The 7139-nt window shown below is 51.3% G+C and overlaps 1 long non-coding RNA gene across 1 annotated transcript; it reads right to left on the bottom strand.

Moving 5' to 3' along the window:
• Window positions 1–659: 659 nt before the first annotated feature.
• On the bottom strand, window positions 660–3679 carry LOC131838668 (uncharacterized). Its single transcript, XR_009356670.1, has 2 exons — window positions 1921–3679; window positions 660–1114 (listed from the first exon to the last, which is right to left on the bottom strand). It is a non-coding gene; the product is annotated as an uncharacterized LOC131838668 (long non-coding RNA).
• Between the last annotated feature and the right edge of the window lie 3460 nt (window positions 3680–7139).

Raw genomic sequence — 7139 nt, 5'->3', positions numbered from 1 at the left:
ACTACCTGGCTTTCCTGGCCCTATTCCCATGCCCCAATCACTTTCCCTGCACCTCTTCTCCTTGAGGCTGCCTATGTTCTGTTTACCCTTCAGTCAACTCCATCCCTCTGCAAGTAAAGAACTCTGCTAGCTGATTTCCTAGATGGCCAGATCCTGCTTTTCCATTGCTTCTCCGGCAATATTTCCATGAACAAGACTCTCTCAGCCCCTACGTATAAATATGTCTGAGCCCCAATACACACACATCACGAGGTAATTACACCCTTATATACATACAGATATCTCCTCGGAGTTATATTCGCCAAGTGTCTATAACTCTACAGAGAGATAGCAGCATGTACATATAGGACTGTAATTACTTATGTCTATTTTTATAACTATGTAGTTATAAATAGATATGCCTATATATAGTGATAATAATATAGAACTATCTCCATATCCATATATGGCTCTGAGTGAATGTTCTAACTACTCTATATCACAATCAATAAGTATATATCTCCTGATCCATAATTCCAACCATATACATTTATCTATATAGCTGCTCAGAGATATAAATCTGTCAGGATATCAAATGTCCATAAAACTGGATGGCTATAAGAGAGTCGTATATCTCCTCATATATAAATCTGCTTCTGTAACTATTGTATATGCACAAATACAATGGAAATAATTATATTTTCCTCCAGCATAAATCTGTAAATACAAGCACAGCACATTTAGGGATGGTTAGAGATAGAGCAATATTTTCTAGACATCAGTCTGTCAATAGAACCACCAGTGCCTCCAAACAGAGAGAGTTATAGTGGGGGTTATAAATAAAGTCTCCAGATGAGAACGGATCAGTAGAACTAGAAGTAAACACAGCTCTAAGCTGGCCTGCCTTCTCCTCCTCCTTCTTCTCCTTCTTCTTCAAGATATTCTTCAAGTGAGCACGCTTTACATATGACAGGGTGCAGAGGTGTCTGGGTACAGCTATTCCCTACCCCAACACACAAGGAGGGTTGGAGGTAGCTAGGCTTTGGGAAACCATCCAGGAGTGGCTGGGGGGCAGTCCAGGAGCCCCCATTGTGTTAGTCTCCCGGTGGTTGAGAGATCCGGCAAATGGAGAGGCCTAAGGGAGAAAAATGGAGAGTCTGGCTTGAGTCACTTTGCCCCTTCTTAGGCCCCCAATCCTTGCACCAGGGAAGCCCGACCAGGCATCTGAGTGTGGCAAGGGCAAGAGGGGCACGGAGGCCGGCCCAGGAGAAGGGGACTGCGGGTGGGCGGGCTGGGGAGGCCGAGATTTAGCCCCGGCCTCTCTGGCAACTCATTGCCCAGAGCAGCCGCCTCGCACCGGCGGCCGCCTGGAACCCAGGATCTGGGCTATGTCCGCTCACCCTGCGCTCAAGTGCTCCGACCCGGGTGTGTTTCATTTTATTAGTATTTTGTCCAACTGGTTATTACAGTGTTCCCCCTCCTCGTGTGGTGTTCAAATGCAAGGCCGCCCCGGGTTCCCTTTTGAATCTTTGTGTGTGCTCCGGTCTTAAAGAAGTGACTCAGTGGAAAGTGTAGGTCTCCGTCCCTTTCAGACCAGATGGGTCACCGGCTGTTGAAAAGAATCAAAACCTCTGAAAAGGTTCGTGACTTAAATCTTTTAAAAGTTCTCACGCTTGTTGGTTATGGTCATTCCCCCCCTCTTTTCTTTTCCTTTTAAAAAGTTGGCTAATTTGTGTTTTTATATTTATTCTTGGATTTCTTTCTTTCTTTCCTTTCTTTTTTCTTTTTCTTTCAGTACAATTGTTTTTAAAGGGGGGTATTTCGTTAGACCCGAAACTGTGGGGAGGCTTTCTCTTTGGCGAGTGTCCTATCCCTACGAATCTGCCTCTCCCTCACCCCAGCCACAATAAATACATTAATACGATTATCAGAAAATTGTACCTGGAGAAAATGAGGTGGACGTGGAAGAATCCGGGATCGTGGTCTTCGCTTCCTTTATGGCAATCCGCTCGCTCCAAGCCCGCGAAGGAAAATTCAGCGCGCCTCAAATCCTTCCTCCTCCTCCTCCTTCTTCTTTTCTTTTTGTTGTTGTTGTTGTTGTTTTTGTTTGTGTGGTTTGAAAAGCCCCTAGAAAGGGAACTTTCCCTGGGCCTACCGGAAACCCCGGCCCTGCTCTCCCCACTCTCGGGCGGCCATAAATGTTTTTCTGCTTCCGTCCATACCCGGCGGCACGTCCTCCCCGGGCACTTCTGTTGCCCGAGTGTTTAGGACCCTGGTTCTGGCCATCGCCTCATCTGCCCCCCCCCTCCTCCCCCTCACCGTGACCCTCTTTGCTTGCCCTCCTCTTTAAAACAAGGGCTCCAGAGGCTCCCCAAAGCCACAATTCACCCCCATAATGTGGGATCCCTCCCCCGATCGCACAAAGCAAAAGCCGGAGAAAACGAAGCAGGAAAGAGCGGCCTCCGGGGGCTCTCCCTCTCCTCCTCGGCCGGAGGACCTTGTCTGGAGAGGGGGTTCCTAAATCCAGCCCTCCAAGGGCTTAGGAAAAAGCTAACTTCCTTCCTTCCTCCCTTGTCTTCCCCTCGGATGCTGTGATCCCGACTCCTTCCCCGGCCCCTCCTCAAAATATCTCCTCTTGCATTTTATTGTTATCCTGCTAGGGAGGGACTGTTAACTACCGTTTTATTGTTATTTATTATTTATTGTTATTATGATTGTTGTTAGAGATTTGTTCGCAGGGTTCAGGGGACAGCCACCAGGCCCAGAGGGAGGCCTGCTTGTCACACAGGCACACAGGCGCGCGCGCGCACACACGCACACACACACGCACACCTAGCACAGTGTGCACACCCGCAGATACTTGCCCACGGGTGCCTGCTAGATGCGGGCCCCGCACAGCAGTTCATAGGAAGCTTTTCCCCCAACCCAGCTCGCAAACAGCACACTGCCCACGCACACCAGCGTCCAGGCGCAACCCCCACCCCAGCCCCAGCCCAATGCCCCAAACCACACACCCCGAGCTTGTAAGGAAAGCAAAAGACTTAGGAACCCACTTGCAAAGATCCCTTCTCTCCCACAATCTGGAGGGGTGAGTCAGGCCTCTGTCTCTTTCCCCCAGTCTCTCTCTCCTTTCTCTTTTTTTTCTCCTTGTTTACAGCTTCAGAGAGCTCAAGGCCCATAAATCTTGAGGGGCCTACAGAGCGCAGAACACATTTGTATGCATCGTTAGGGCTCGCTAATACCTAAGCCCATTAACGAGGAGCGTGTATGCGCGTGGTTTCCGGTGTGTATTAACTTATAGTTAAATTCTGGAGGAAAGGGCATTGTGAATTAACATATACCAAATCCATCACCGGCTTTTGTCATATCATATTAGTCAGCCATGGGTTTGGGGGAGCGGGTTGCCTGAGTCAGGGTGTACCCACCCTCCAAACTTTCTGGAGCAAGTCTGAGGATGGGTTTGGGGGAAGAGGAGACACCTCTACCTCCGCCGGGGTCCTTCAGATCCCCCCCCCCCCCCCCCCGCCAGAGGCCGCACACCTGCGGGATGGTGCGGGGAGACGGGTCCCGGAGGCCGGCGGCGGAGGGAGGCGGGCGAGGGGGAAGGCCTCGCTGGCGGCAGGACGGGACTGTGCTGGTTTCCGCTTGGGCCGTCTGGTTTCCGCTTTCGAATAAAAAGGAGAGAAAAGGCAAGCGGAGTCGCTAAACTTTAATTAAGCCAAAGAGGAGACGACGGGGGGAGGAAAAAAAATACAAACGATCCGAGGAGGAGGATCCCGAAGGCCAAGGAAAGGAAGCGAGGCCGATGGGCGCGGAAAGCCTGGAGACTTCTGCAGAGGGCTAAAAGCTGGGCCTTTTTTCCACCCTCCCTATCCCGCCGGTCGAGGAGGTTCATTCTAGCCCTCTGATAAATACACAAATACATAACATTTAAGACAAAAGATTTTTGTTTTTAAGAGAAAGGGGGAGAAAAGGAAAAGAAAGAAAAGGTTAAAAGGAAAAGGAAAAGAAAATCCTAATTATATGGCATGTTCCAGCCAGGTGTTCCGGGTTCCAGCGACTCAGATCCTACTGGAACCCTAAGGATCTGTATAATTGGGCCCGTACAGACAGAGATGAAAGATGCCAGTTCTAAAGAGAAAAGGGAGAGTGGAAGGTCCATCTCTTGGGGTCCTGTAGAAAATGCCGGAGACAAGCTAAATTATTGTGTCCATGTGCATCCCGTTGCCTATTTAAATACAGCAAGCCGGGCGGGGAGGGGGTGCGGGGCTGGAGCTGCAGAGCCGAGTGCGGGCGGCGGGAGAGAGCAAGCCCCCCCCCCAACCCCGCCTGCGCGAGAGCATCTCGGGGCCTCTGGGCGAGGGTAGCGCGGGCCAGGGCCGGGCGGGCCGGGGGCGGGGGCCAGGGGGCCGGGGGAGGGGAAGCGGGGGCGGGCCCTCCCCGGGCACTGTGAACTTTAGCTGGGCCGCCGCCTGTCAGCCCCAGAAAGCGTTAAAGGTGCAGCAGCCCTCGCCAGCCTCCGCAGCCGCCTTTGTACGCGTGATTTATGACTTCAATCTTGGTTCACCGAGAGTTCACACGGCTTTCGCTGCTGTTGAAGGTTAAAAGATGGTCTTCGCTTGACAAGTGGGACTATTGAAAATTCCTTCTTCTTCGGATTTTTTTTTTTTTTTTTTTTAAGAAGCTAAGAGCGGAGACTCAGAAGAGAGAAAATTTGGGGGGGGAGGGGACAGAAGTTGCAGGTGGAGGCAAATGGTAGATCAGGAAAGTTTGTCCCCCCTACATTTAGGATTTTTTCGTAGCTAGGATTTGGGAGTATGTTGGGGAGCCAAGTAGAGAATAGGAGAGGCTAGGGAAGGGATTTCATGAGCTCTGGAGGTCAAAGGAGTGGCATTCTGAAAAAACGTAAGCCGTGCTTCCACAGTTAGTTATCTGGATAATTTGGATCACAGCTAACTGGTCCTCCTCTTGAGAGCAAAAGTGGGGCCAGGGAAGGAGCTTGGAGGAAAGGGTGGATATGTGTTCATGGGAGTAGATGCCCACCAGCAATGCTGCCCTGACCCCCTCCCTAGCCTGGTAGCAGGCTTTCAAGTGCGCCCGCCCGGGTACCTACAGGTTTGGAAGAGAGTGCGGTTAAGTCCCAACTGTCAACGCCCTTCATCCTGAGTTGTCGCCTGACATGCAGATTTGATGCAATTGCTAAGGCTGATGGGAAAGCCATAGAATTGGGACTGGAAGCTCTTTCTAATGCTAGATCCCCTGGGCCACTGGCCGCTTGCTCCTTCTTCCTTCTAGTATTTCGAAGAAAGTGGTTCCACAGCAGAGATGGTGGTCAAAGATCTCCCGGTGGCCAGAAGATAAGGCCCCTTTGTGGTCTACAACATTAAGTATTTGGAAGAAAAAGAATCTCTCCCTGAGCGAGAGAAAGGAGATCTCCTGGAGCTGTGAAGCTCTGAGTGGCTCTTTGAGGTTCCTTTAAGATATTTAAAAATCCCACTGAGGTGGAAATTTGGGCTTGTGGGCATTGGGGAGGAGAGCAACAAAGAGCTGGGTCTGGTGATGGGCATGCCTGCTCAGCCCTGTTTAGTCAGCCCCTCAAATCCAGATTGTTGAGCCAATGGCATCCCCACTAGAAGCGGTGCTCCCTGTTTCCCTTCCCCCCTAGAGTTGGAAGGCCTTCCACCACTATGAGGGCTCCTAGACAATCCCTGTAAGAATGGAGGAAGGAGAAGGAGAAGAACCAGAAAGATGGGACACCCATCTCTCCCTGACACCCAGTGCCAGCTCCTCCCACGGGGCCCCCTGCTGAGCAGGCAGAAGGGAACAAAGACCCCAGAAACCCAGAGTCCAGGTCCTGAGGTCTCTTTGGCAGGGATGACCCTCTGGCCTCAGGAAGAACAGAGAAGTGTGGGCCTGTGTGTAGAACCCTGTGTGTGTGGGTTAGCTGTTCGAAGGAATCAGCCAAGTACACTAATGAATCTCTTCCATGTTCTGGTTGGGAAGCAGAAGAATGAACTTAAGGGCCTCTAGAAGTAATAGCTGCAATGAAGTCCCCTTCCCACCCCTTCTAGCTGAATTCCTCCCTGGGAAATAATTTCAGCGGGCTTGTGCTTATCTGCAAGTCTGGGGTAATTATGAATTATTAATTCATAATTAAGACTGTTGATTGTGACCATTGCTCTCTAGTGGGCTCATTTATTTCCTTCTCCTCTGTGAAGCACAGGGTAGCCTCTGTTAGCCCCTGCCCTCAGAAAAAGCAAACTGAGGCCTGGAAAGCAGCCCTTGAACTCGGCCCCTATGTGGAAGGGTGGCCTCACTACTGGTCAGGTCATGCTGTACCCCCACAGAGTATCTTCACTCAATAAACCTCCTCCCACTAATGCCAGAGTTCAAAGTGCTTTGCAGGCTTGGCTCCTAGAAAGGTAGAGTGAGGACTGCTGATGAGACTCCAGCCAGGGAAGCAGCTTGGCCAAGTCTGGGAGGAGACAGCAGTTCAGGCCTCTTGGCAGGACTCCCAGGGGCAAGAACCCAAGTGATGTGGCATCAGGGGTGGGCCCTCTGCCTTCCCCTGCCGTAGGAGATGCTGGTCTCCCTCAGCCCTCTGGAGACCCCCCACCCCAGTACATGACCTCCCTTTCCCCCCACCCCACTCCCCTTCGAGATATACCACACTCTGGGATATTTGGGGGCGGGGAAATGGGATCTGCCAGTTGTTTCACATCTGTAAGGGCGTAGAGAGGGAGAAAATTGTATCCTGTGAGATAATTTCCATCTGAATCCCTGCCTGCAGCTCACCTCCCTCTGCACTGAGACATTCTCTTCATCCCCTCTTCCCTCCTTCCCTGCCCTCTGAAAATGCTGATGGGGACCTGACCAGGGTCAGCTCCCACAGCTGCATCTAGAGAGACGGAAGTAGAAAACCGAGGGACGGGGTTCAAACCTCTTACTTCCCCTACTATTCCTCAAACCCAGATCAACACCCCAGTCCAGGGCCCTCTCCCCACTTCCCGCAACTCTGCCTCATGGAAATAAAGCCCTTCCCCCCTCCCTGAGGCCAGGACCACTCTAAGAATTTTTTTTTTTCCACTCTAAGAATTTTGCTCTAGGAACACCGCCACCTTTCATAGGACATTTGGGGACCCAACTCCCATGCTTCTCTC

This window comes from Mustela lutreola, chromosome 8 (genome assembly GCF_030435805.1).
Source record: "Mustela lutreola isolate mMusLut2 chromosome 8, mMusLut2.pri, whole genome shotgun sequence".
NCBI classification, from domain to species: domain Eukaryota; kingdom Metazoa; phylum Chordata; class Mammalia; order Carnivora; family Mustelidae; genus Mustela; species Mustela lutreola.
The sequence above is the reverse complement of the archived record's forward strand: the minus strand, read 5'-3'. Positions and strand labels throughout refer to the sequence as shown.